The following is a 13,146-nucleotide window of genomic DNA, read 5'->3' as shown; positions in this document are numbered from 1 at the left end:
AGAGTAGCTTTTCATGGCCCCTTGAATCACATGTAGATGACAGGTATGTGTAAGGGACGACTTTAACTATCATAGTTCACTTCACTGTAGCAGCTTCTAATGAAGCAAAAACGAACTTGATCTGCACGAACTGGCTTGGTAACAGCGTTTTATTTAGTTTACTAGCGTAGTTTACTTGGTTTCATGCTGTGAAGTGCAAATGTTGTTAAATATTGCTGCAGTTTGTTGCTCAGGTAAAAATTGTTAATAAGCTTTCGAAAAGTTAAAAATTGCAAAACCTTATCAATTACGAGTATTTTATGATGTTTAAAACATCTTGAAATCATTTCTTTCTGAAATAATACGATAGAAGACCTTAAATTCAGAACATATCGCATATGTCAGGCTTGAGCGTCCCAATATCTGCATTTTGACTCGTACCTTTATTTGTAGCTATTTTTGGCCTGTACAAAGCACACTTACATATCTTTCGACCAATGGTGCTGGTAGTAGTTAAATTTACTTTCTCCTCCGTTTCATCCCCTTCTTTCTTTCATCACCTTCCTCTCTTTACATTTGAGGTTATCCTACGAAGGCATTTGCCTTTCATTGTTATCCTACATCAGCTTTTTTGTAACATTCATCTTGAAGAAATAACACGACATTGTTTTAGTTCCTTTGCCATTTCCAGTCAAGTGTACCATTACATTATACTCAATGTAAAGTGGAAAAAGTTGCAATATTCTTGTTGTCAAATCATCCTAAGTTTAGGACAACGAAGAAGAGAGTTTACCGTATGCCATATGTCAACCGAACTGTTGTAGTGGCTACAGTTACTGGTTCACCATGTGCACGGCCGCTGCCTAGATTCCCACCTACCACATTTATTTCTTGTTTAAGATTTGTAATTTCCGGAAGCTCACTTATTTATGAAATATATTATTATTTACGAACTATATTAGTACGGCATTTTATGTATTCATTCTGTGGCAGGCATTTCAACTTCGTCTGTGCTTCCATGCTTGCATAACAATTGTGCTTTCAGTGTGTTGATTCTTGTTGATCCCGTTATCGAAACTGGTACTTGATTCCGATTCTATGTGCAATATGACAATGATAACAGCTAAGTAATTCTTGATTTCATTTGGGGCTGATGTTCAGTTATGTTCCACGCCTAGTTAAAGTGCTTTTATTTACGATTCTCGCACGTCGTATTCCATATCGTCAATTTCTGCGTCTATATCAAAACTATTAGCATCAAATACATAATCAATAAGTTACCCACTTTCTTACTGAGTTAGACCTTTCAACAATACATTTATTTAAACATTAAGACATAATATGAATTTCCTACAGACACAAACAAACGATTTGTTTCGTCCACGACACAAATAAAGCCAACAGAAAATACTAGTGGGAACAGTAACATCATCTGTATACAATGTGGTGCAAAAAACACAATAGGTAAGCTACACTGGGTTGCATATTATGCTACACACAAAAGTTACTTTCTGTGTGCTTGATATCCAGACTCATCTTCACAGAGCTTGTACACACATGTACAAGCAACGTTCACCTTAGAGAAGATGTTCAAAGCGACCACCTTACATTTGCAAACACTTCACCACTCGCTGGATCATACTTCGCTGGACGCTTCGCAACACATCTGCATCCACCATTGCCGAAGCGGAATGCATAGTAGCTATTTGGTTGTGTACATCTGTGGGTGGAGTACTATAAACTTGTCCCTCTAAGTGTCCCCACAAACAAAAATCTAGTGCCTTAAGGTCTGTGATATGTGGAGGCCAGAATATTGGACCTCCAGAACCAATCCATTTCCCTGGAAACGCTTCATTTAAAAAGTTACCCACATTCATTCCAAAGTGTGGCGGTGCACCATTATGCAGAAACCATAGCTGTCGTCGAACACCAAGTGGAACGATTTCTAATGCGTTAAGCAAAGTGTTGCAAAGAAACGTTCGATACAGTGGCGCATTCAACTTGTCTGGGAAAAGGTAAGGGCCCAAAAGTACTCCTCCCACGATTTGAGCTCACAGGTTTATGTCACAGCGTGGCTGAAATCTATGTACACACTTGACAAACAGGGTGTGTTCTGAGCAATAATGGCTGTTGTGGAGGTTAAAAATACCTTCATGAGTGAAGCTAGATTCATCACGCCATATCACATTATTTAGAAAATGTTCGTTTATCTTCCACTTGCTGCAAAAGCCATTCGAAAAACTGTACTCGTCGAATGCGGTCTTCTGGTCGCTGGTGTTAAGTTAATGTATCACGATATGGATGCAGTTTTCCGTCGTGCAACATTTCAACAACCAGCCTTTAAGATATCTGGAACTGCCTTGCAATATCATGGGTACTATGCCGAAGTGACTGATGAACGGTTTCAAAAATCGTGTGCTCTGTTTGGGGAGAACGTCTAGTACTTGGATGACCTCTGTCCATTACCTGTAGATGAAGATTATGTTTCCCGAAGGCGTTGCTCCAGGCGACGAAAAGCGTTCTTGTGAATCTCAATTTTTTTTCCCAGCTAAGTGAATGTACACACACATTTAGAGTTTGCAGACGGTTGTCGTTTAATTCATTGCACGGTATTTCGACTGGGCACCTGCCAGACATCTTCAGGTGAGCCACCAAAGACTGACGAATTGCTCCGTTCCGTCCTACACATAGTACGCTGCGAGTATTCCGTGCAGCTAGTAGGGTGAGGGCAGTACTGGCGCAATTTGTTTCAAATTGATACACAAATTAATTAAATTGATCAATTGCTCGTAAGTCAGAGGCAGCCTGAGATGACACAACCTGCGGCACATGCGCCACTTGGCTCAGTGTCCGGAGATCTGCACGGTGACCACCCGCACTTGCCCACCTTCCGCGCCCACGCTAGCGGTCCCCTCCGCTTCCACACCACATGGGGTGACACCAGCAGTTGTAAATCCGTTGATGATTGTAATGTACAAGGACGTTCTCAAGGCGTGCGGTGGTAAGCACATGCCATGAACAATAGATTTGTTTTTGGAGGTTAATGTCTTCCTCCCACAGCTGTGCCCATACGAAAACAACATTCATTTCGAGGGATGCAGCTAAAATGGGGCATACCAGGCTATCTATCTGTCTCGGAATGAATAAAGGGTGATTTTCTAAAGATAGCAGATGCGTCCACTTTTCCATCCACTTGCCGACAAACAAAGAATGTTTTCATAAAGGTAAGAAACGATTGTTGCTTTGCCTTCAGCTACCTAGTTTCAACTACTTTTCAGGGTGCTGCAACTATCCACATCCCATACAAGCGGATCATCATAAATAGCAGTCTCTTTGTTTGTATTTTTGGTAGGGCAGAGAGAATTTGAAAACAAATATTATTGTGCAAAATCTTTATTAGCTTCTACATGTACATTTATACACAGAAAACAACTCTTTCTTTATTTTTGCTTGGTGTGGTTTTAATTACATCCACCTTAATTTTTATCTTATAATTTAAATCTACATTGGACTCCTCCAGTTATTTCTCCAAGCTGTAATATGACAGGTACAAAGGAAGAATATGCTCGCCTTCCAAAACATGTCTCATTTTTACCTGTAAACTACGTCTTTTATGGCTTTAACTATTATCTCTATTCCCTCCATCAGTTTTTTTATGATGACAGTGTTCGGCCATTTTAATCTTGCCTCTTATTTGTTGAGTAATACTGTTGTTGTAACACTCCACACCTTCCTGGATGTACGTTACCGACTTCGCTCATAAACTATAGGGAAGAGGACTGTGCTCATGGAAAGAGGACATTTATTATTGTCATGGTTGTGGTTTGCTTTTTAAAAGATCCTTGATTATAAGAGATACTTTGAAGTTAAATGAAAGTATTCTCCATCCCACAATGGTGGTCGATTGCGTTGGGGTGGTGTGGGGGATGTTCCAGAGTGTGTGAGATTGCCGGTGCAGCTGTGCCCAACCATGGGGTTGGCTTTTGGGGAGGGGTGGTGTCGCTAAATTTTCCTTTTGTATTAGTGAAGAATCACCGAATTGGGCATCCAGCCACACGCTCTTCCCTGGAGGCTTATTCAGCTGCAGCTGGGGAAGACTCTGCTCTCACATACGGCAGGGCCTGTGGCTGGCAGAGGCGATTGAGGCAGTCTGCCTGTTCTCCAAGCAGCAAGTCTTATGGGATGACGATTTTCCCCAGTACATCTGTTGCATTATGGCCGTTTCATTAGTGCTGGTTTTTATAATGACAATTTTGATGTTTAATTAAATCAGCGATGCATTTTCCACCAGTTTCAGTGTCATGTATTGGCTTAGGTTACCTGGACTGCAAGGTGATTATTGAGCATGCCCCTGTAGCGAACTCTGACATCAAACAGCGATAGATACAGTCCTCAGCTATATGCTTACAGGTAATACAGTTATTAAACTCCTCTCTGTCCAACACCAGTAACTCGTTTTATTTTCTGATAGAAAAATAAAGATAGTACCTTTCACATCAGTCTTTTTCTAAACAGCTTGTTGGGGAAGGGTAGAGTTTGAGTGTGTCTGACACTAGTTTTGAGTGGTCTTGTGAAATCTTTTCCCAGCAAGATAAGACCAGTTGTATGGCATCACCAATTTTTGAGCTGTATTGCGATTTTAGGGAGTCCTTCAGTACCACTCTGCATTTAGTTGTGTAATTAGGACCGATCTGTATGATTAATTACCCCATTAGGACCGATCTTTACTTCAGTTTCCCAACCAAAATAAATAAAGTACACTAATCTAACCTTCCTCTCCTGCATCTGGGTATCATTTATAATTTCCTGCCAGTTCCAGGGTGGGACGTCAGCAGAGCCCTGCGACAAATAAATTCCCGCCAAAATTCGAAATTCCTGCCTGTGGGGTAGGTAGGGGGGAGGAGTTGGGGGAGCAGGTGGGGACCCACATGCCATCTGAAGAAAATACATGCATCATCTGGGGGTGTGGGGTTGGGGGTGGGCGTGGTTTCAATTAATAAATTTAATAATTTACATATCAATTTGATATCAGAATTGCGCCAGCACCGCCCTTACCCTCCTACTCACGCATGCTTCTGAGTTCAAGTGGACAGACCACTGTACTCCCAGAGGCAGCGCTCTCGCTGATGGAACTCTGTCGTCTTCGATTAGAAAAAATTATGGAGATGATGGGATTCCAAGCCCTGTCCTACTGGTAGTCGCTATCACGGTTCATTCAGATTTTTCACCAGGCATGTTTTGCGAGTTCTTTAATAATGGAGTGCCAAAAAGATGTTGTTGTGGCCAGATTCACAGTTCTGTCACACTCCATTCAATGTCCAGAGGAAATAGTATTCCGCAATAGCAGACTTGCTTGCTAGCAAAAGGCAGATGAAACGTTGGTTTTTCAGTGCAGCGTTTTTTCACAGTACGTGTGGTCTGTCGCATGTAAGCCATACCACATTGAAAGGTATTTTGTAAATTCCGGCCATCCGCAATAATAAGTCGTACTTCGCCGATCCCAAAAAGTCTACAATCTTAGATGGTGGGCGTAAAATCACTTTCGATTGAAACTTACAGAGAATTCTTGCTATTTAAAACGAAATGTTGCCCACAAAAGGTAGAAACGATGAAGTTTTTGCCGGCGTGTTCTCCCCTTCATCCACTTTCTACTGCTTGGTTTTAACTGACAGTGCCCTGTTGATCTGTTAGAAAGACTACCCGTTTTTTCTAGATATTGTCATTAGGTGGGCTAGCTCTTTAGGCAAACTATCTAGATCTGAGACAGTGTGAGCTGGATCCAAAAGAATACAAGTTTTCGGAAGATGTCAAAATTTTATAGTCTCTTGCCACAAGAGGTAACTGTGGGGCGTTTTTCGTTGTCAATTTCACGGAGAAAAATCTGGACGATGCGACGCTGTCTGTATTAAGCAAGGGACTAAATTTTGCACCTACACCTAGGGCACCACCTTTAATTAATTTTTGTGATTTGTGTTGAAGAAGCTGTACGATATCTTTCTTTGGACGCTGCTGAAGAAATAAGAAGGGAAACTTGTAGTGCTGTTTTGAAAGCTCCTTCTCAACATAGTAACTTAATCTCTGCAGAAAGGGCTGAACTCCGAAATGATGCAGTTGTACTGAAAGCCGACAAAGATAATGCAAGCGTTTTGTTACCTCATAGTGTGTATATAGAGGCAGAGTCACTGTTAAGTGGCTTTGCCTATAGGAGAATTGATTACGACCCTACTGGACGTGTGCAACGGAAAACTTCTACACAATTGAATTCCTCCTTCTTACCTGAAGAGATCATCAAGAGATTAAGACCACATGGTTGTGAACCGCCAAGACCGTACGGCCTTGCAAAACTTAATAAGGAAAATGTTCCATTACGTCCAATACTGAGCAACATTGGAGCGCTTACATACGATACAACCAAACATCTTGTTTCTTTGCTGAGACCGCTGGTGGAAACTGTCCGCATCACATCTGTAACTCAGCTGACTTTATCAATAGACTGGGTGCTCTCCGTCTAAACATTTCTGATGGTTTGATTAGCTTTGATGTGGTACTATTTTTTACAAACGTCACACTCGCAGATTCTTTGGCACTAACTGGCAAAAAGTTTCAGGATAACATCACTGCTTTATTTGGGCATGCTATATATTCAACCTATTTTACGTTCAATCAAAAATAGCCCTCCGTACACCTTGGTGGCTAATCTTTTTATGGAGGATTTCGAAGAGAGAGCGCCTGAATCAGCTACCCTTAAACCAACTGTATTTTGGAGGTATGTGGACGATACTTTCATAATGTGGCCTCATGGAGAAGATAAAGTGATTGAGTTTCTTTACCACCACAACTGCATTCATAACAACATTCGGTTCAACAGGAAAATAGAGAACGATAATTGCTTGCCTTTCTTGGATGTCTTGATTAGACGAAAGAATGGTGGCTCTCAGGGGCATTCAGTTTACCATAAGGTCATTCATACTGATTTCTATTTTCAAGCGTCAAATTGTCATCACCCGTCGCCAACTATGATTGTGCTTAAAACACTCATACACAGAGTTCATACTGTCTCAAATCTTGATACTTTACCCAAAGAGCTCACCCAGCTAAACACAGTATTTAAAAAATGGGTATTCCATCCAGCAGATTAACAGGGCACTATCAGTTAAAATCAAGAATTAGGTTGAAATGTTCAAATGTGTGTGAATTCCTATGGGACCAAACTGCTTAGGTCATTGGTCCCTAGACTTACACACTACTTAAACTAACTCAAACTAACTTATGCTAAGAACAACACACACACCCATGCCCGAGGGGGGACTCGAACCTCTGGCGGGAGGGGCCCAAGAATTAGGAAGTGGATAAAGAGGAGAACATGCCGGCAAAATCTTTAGCATTTCTTCCTTTCGTGGCAACATTTCGTTTAAAATAGCAATAATCCTCTGTAAATTTCAATTGAAAATGATCTAATGGCCACCGTCTAAGACTGCAGAAATTTTGGGGTCGGTGAATGACGACTCGTTATTGCGAAAGGCCGGAGGTTACAAAATACCTTTCAGCGTGGTATGGCTTACATACGACAGACCACACGTGCTGTGAAAAAACGCTGCGCTGAAAATCAGCGTTGCATCCGCCTTCTGCTAGCAAGCAAGTCCGCTATTGCCAAATACTATTTCCACTGGACATTCAATGGAGTATGACAGAACTGTGACTCTGACCACAGCAACATCTTTTTGGGACACCATTATTATTGAATCCGTGGGAATGCGCCTGGCGGAAAATCTGATGATCCTTGACAGCGGCTACCGTCTAGATAGTGCGTGGAACCCCATCATCTCCACCGTTTGTTCTAATCGAAGACGACACAGTGGGCTGGTGGCCGCGCGAGCGGTAACACAGAGCACAGCTAAGTTTCACAGTTCCACCAGTGAGGGCGTTGCTGCTGCTGGGATGTACGGTCGTCTGTCAGCTTGAATTTTGACTCGTGCGCGGAATACTAGCAGCTCGCTATATAGGGCACAACGGAGCAAGTCTTCATCATTCTTCAGTGGCTCAGCTGTAGACGACTGGCAGGTGCCCAGTCGAAATATCGTGCAATGAATTAAACGATGACCGGCTGCAAGGCCAAAATTTGTTTGAACAAGGAACTATCTTATCGGTATGGCGCCTTTGAGGGCACTGTGCAGCATACGCACGAACAGCAGCAGCAGCTTCGTTATCGGATGCATTCAGCACCAAAAGCATTCAGCAGCCGTTATATGTCCCAGCACTCTACTGAGTAAGCTACGATGACTGTTACAGTAGTCGTTGGTGATACACGTTCCTCTGCGCATTCCGACGCTGTGCACGATGTGACAGTATGTCTAGCTCCTCGTTTTCATACATGTGTTTCCGAAATGCAACCGATGTGATTTTGCTAGATAAACTTTTGTCTCGAATCTGGATAAGGAATCGCATATCAACCTCCAAGTGTGGCATTTTTTCTTCGCCCTGTATAGTCGCAGAGGACCCGACGTCTCAAATGTCATACATCTAACAGAACACGATTCTGAAGAACTAAAATCAAGTTTCATTTCGTTTTCTCTCGTAGGAGTGAAATCAGGAAGCTGCTAATACATTTTGGTTCTGTTGTGGAAGGAAATGAAGCTGTGCTCTACTGCTCGGAAATCAGTTGTTATTGATTGCTCCACACGCCTAGTGATTATTTTAAACCCTTGAAGACTAAATAGTTCAACTCACCAAACGCTACAAAAGATTCAGGAAATAACATTCACTATGCGGGTAAAACCGTTTCGTATCAACGTTCGTTTTACTCACTTACGGAAACAGGAACCCAAGATCAATCTAATTGCACTGGTAGTGGAGACATAGAAGTAATTGCTTTCTCAGAATTCTGTTTTGTACAGGTTTTGGTATAAAATTTTAACTGTGCTAAATACTTCAAAAACAGTGGTAAATGTCGATTTATTGATTCGTAGACTGTTTAAGCCTATAAGTAGCAAAACAGGTTCGTAGATATAGTGCCTTAACACTGTATTCGGACACTCCTAAGTAATGCGGAACTGACTGCTAAACGTCACGAGACGCGGACCTGCCTGTGTAGAAGGAAGTGGGGGGGGGGGGGGGGGAGTATTATGCTGTCACCAAAGAAGCAGTAATAGCAGAATGTGTCGGTCAAGAGAGCTCAGTGACTTCGAACGTGGACTGATCACTGGATGTCACCTGAGTAACAAATCCATCAGGGACATTTCATCCCTTCTAGAGCTCCACAAATCGATTGTTGGTGCTGTGCTTGTGAATTAAAAATACGAAGGAACAACCACAGTTAAACCAAAACCAGGCAGACCTCATTCATGCACTAATGGACAGGGACCGTCGAGCATTGTCGAGGGTGGTAGTAAAATATTGCATGAAATCAGCGGAAAGAATCACTTGTGGGTTCCACAGTGCTACCAGCGGTCCAGCTAGCACAAGGGAGTTATAAAGAATAAGGTATAGGGTCGAGCAGCTCCACATAAACCACACATTTCTGTGGTCAGTGCTAAGCAACACTTGGGATGGTGTAAGGTTCGACGCCACTGGACAGCGGATGACTATAAACTAGTTATTTCAATTGATGAATCATGTTCTGGCGTAACCACAAGCGCCGGAGCGAAGATGAAGAACGCAAGAGAAGAGAAGGCGGTGAAACGACATCGGCCAATGGTGCGCTGGTTTAGACCGCACCTCGACAGGAGCGGCCTCTACAAGAGAAGAATATAAGCGCCGCTCCTGCCAGCCTCGGCCGCTCAGTATTCGCTCAATATTGGGACTGTATACGGACACGCCTAGCAGAAAACGCTACGATAGCAGTTATTAGTGACCCACAAACTGTGTGTTAACTTGCGTGAACATTGTGTATAGCAAAGGACTCGTATTTATGTTGCATGTCGACCATCGCTTGCGGCACCATTGTAAATTCCAAGTTAAGTATTGTAAGTTTTCTTATTTGTAATAAAAACTACTAATGTTATTTGCTTGAATCGTTGTATAGCATTCCGAGAACGCAGCATCCCTTAGGCACCCTACACGTGACGAGTGGGCAGGACCCCACAAATCACACTAACCCTATGCCAATCCGATGGAGGGGTTTGGTTTGGCGAATACCTGGAGTTTTACTTGCCAACACGTCTATTGCTGAGAGTGAAGTATGGAGGAGGTGGTCTTACGGTATGGGGGATTTTTCTTAATAAAACGCAAAGCCGGCCGCAGTGGCCGAGCGGTTCTAGGCGCTTCAGTCTGGAATCGTGCGACCGCTACGTCGCAGGTTCGAATCCTGCCTCGGGCATGGATGTGTGTGATGTCCTTAGGTTAGTTAGGTTTAAGTAGTTCTAAGTTCTAGGGGACTGATGACCTCAGATGTTAAGTCCCATAGTGCTCAGAGCCATTTTTGAAAACGCAAAATGTGGAAGGCTATGAGCACATTTTACAGTACTGTGAGCTGCGTACAGCAGAGAAACAGTGAGAAGACGATTAATGTTTGTATCAGCATGACAATGCACCCTGTCATAAATCACCATCTATGAGGCAATAATTTGTGGACAATGACATTAGTGAAATAGACTGGCGCTCCCAGAGTCTCGACCTCATCCCAGTGGAACAACTTTGGGAAGAGTTAGGACTTCGATCCAGACCCCAGCTTCCAACATCACTAACTTATCTGGTTTCGGATCTTGAGGAAGAAGGGGTTTCCATCCCTCCACATGCATTCAGACACCTCATTGAAAGTGACCCCAGCAGAGTTCAAGTCGTCATAAAGGCGAAGGCTGGAAACACCCCATATTAATGTCCACTAACAGTAGACTTGTACCTTTTTTTAAAGAATTTCCGACACCAAGTCACGGAGATTTGACAAATCCCACGCATGTATTTGGAAATTCTGCGATCGTCGACCAACACAAAGACACGCGGCCTCCATCCGTGTACTTGTCAAATGGAAAACAGGTAAAAAATTTAAATAAGTAAAGCAATGTCATCTATAAATTTAAGACGATTCAGATACGATCTGTTGTTATCTACATTTGCGTTATCTCAGTTAGGTGAACTCAGAAAACCTTTCAAAGCCACGGGGAATAAATAGAGTAATCTTGTTTCGCATCTCAATCAAGTCCGAATAATCAAGGTAATGTGACGTAATTGAAACTGTTGCGTTATAAATAGCTTGTTTCTCAAGCTATTCCAGCACAGATTCCTCGAAAATAAAAATTCGTATTTGCTACTTCCGTAACCTCGCTAGTGCAATGTTAACTTTCAAACCATATTCTCTTTCACGCTTGAAGCCTAACGCCTTCTTCTGAGCGTTTGTGAGGATTTGATAAAAATTTTGTTCGTCTCTGACAAGAGTAATACGGCAGTTTACTGAAATTTTGTCTGTTACTAGGCTGCGTTTGTTAAAATTTTTGAACTGTCAAAATTATTTGTCATCATGCTTAAATTACTGTATTTGTGCAACGTGTTTCCAGGAATGACGTAGTCGTTAGACATTTACGCCAATATAAAAATATTTGACTTATATAAATGTAAGTTATGCCGTATAGTTTTGAAAATATCAGCTAGCGCTTTGAGGAAAGAGAGCGTTTACTTCGTTTGTTGGTCTGTTCGTCAGAATTATCTGTTATCTTGATACGCCTTCTTATTGTGGTTCTATGGATTTTGTTGTCCACTGTCTGTATGTAATTTACACTGACGACATGCGTTTTATTTTATAGACGGTTACTGTGCACTAGAACCAAGAATACGACCAGAACACAGCTTGTTTCCACTTCTCACGGATGTGTCGATGTTGCTGCTACGTCCCTTTGCCATACTTTGTTCACTTTCGAGCAAAGCATATTTGATGTTAGCTAATGAATTTATGACGATCAGAGAGAAAACGACTCTTTATTGCTTCTGAAGACAAACTTAAAATTACTCTAAAATTAGGAAGACAGGTTTAACGTTGTTAATCTGTAAATTCTCTCTTGCTCTTAATATGACATTAATAATTTTTTCAGCCATGTCTCTAAAAAATTAAAAAAATCGATTTACGTTGTGCCTGACCCACTTCACCTTAATTTATTTAAACAATTTCAATGACCTAAAATACGTTCATACTTTCATTTAAATGCAACACTTTTACAACACTTTTAACTTACCGCTTTTTCTAAGTTACAAGCGCTGATTTTAAGTGAAAAAGTGTATGTATTTCAGATCACTGAAATACCTCAGTAAATTACAGGGAAATGCGTTCGACGAAGCGAAAATCGGATTTATTCAGTTGCACGTTCACATAACCTAAAGGTCATTAATATCACAGGAAGATATAGTTTTTGAAAACACAAATCCATCGTACTACTAATCATTATGGTCTCAGTAATTTAATAGCACTAAATTAAAGTTAGTGAAGAACTGTGAGTTCTTGAAATTCTTCATTTTTTTCAAGACTTCATTTTACAGTTTTTGGTATTTATTGATAAAGATCCTCGCAAATGTTCATTTTCTATATCTTCTCTATAGTGTGTCGTTATCTACTGTACCAATGTGACTAGTTTCGCTGACGTGTGTTACCACAGCTGATTTATGATAATGTGTATACAATGAACAGTGTGTTGTTAGAGTGCTTTACGAGATTACAGGCAGAGGTCAACAAAATCCAGAGAGCCGTTGTGATAGAAGAAACCAAATACACAAGAGAACCGCTAATTACGGTAAACAGAGTGAGTCACTTCGTGTTAACAGTAGAGCAGCAAACGAAGTAAACATTATCTCAAACGTGTCTTCTCCGCAGCAAATGCGCAACGCAGCACGCCAAGGCTTAAAAAAAAAAAAAAAAACACTGTACCAAAATCTATGTTTAGGTTAAATGTTTTGTATTGCCATTTTCCCTGCGATGAGGTTAACAAGTTGCAGGAATAAAATAATTCAAACAGTATGACAAAGAACTGCGAATGATAGCGATTTTTTAAAAAAATAAATGCTGTTTATAAAAAAAATAATCGACCTTTGCCATTGTATCCAATGTCGCCACATGTTGGTCACGTTTTCCTTTCCATGTGACAAGGCAAAGAGCATCAGATCTAATCTCAGTCGCTTAAGTCTGCGTCAAAAACTGCTGAAGATTTACACTCGGTGGCGTTCCACTCGCTGTTACTACAGATGAAT

General features: G+C 41.4%; 1 protein-coding gene across 1 annotated transcript in view; it reads left to right on the top strand.

Annotated features, from left to right (window-relative positions):
- Positions 1-13,146, top strand: part of LOC126249360 (monocarboxylate transporter 10) — a 479,255-nt gene that overhangs the window by 62,516 nt on the left and 403,593 nt on the right. The window lies entirely within an intron of this gene.

Source organism: Schistocerca nitens, chromosome 3 (assembly GCF_023898315.1).
Source record: "Schistocerca nitens isolate TAMUIC-IGC-003100 chromosome 3, iqSchNite1.1, whole genome shotgun sequence".
NCBI lineage: Eukaryota > Metazoa > Arthropoda > Insecta > Orthoptera > Acrididae > Schistocerca > Schistocerca nitens.
This window is presented reverse-complemented; position numbering and strand designations above follow the sequence as displayed.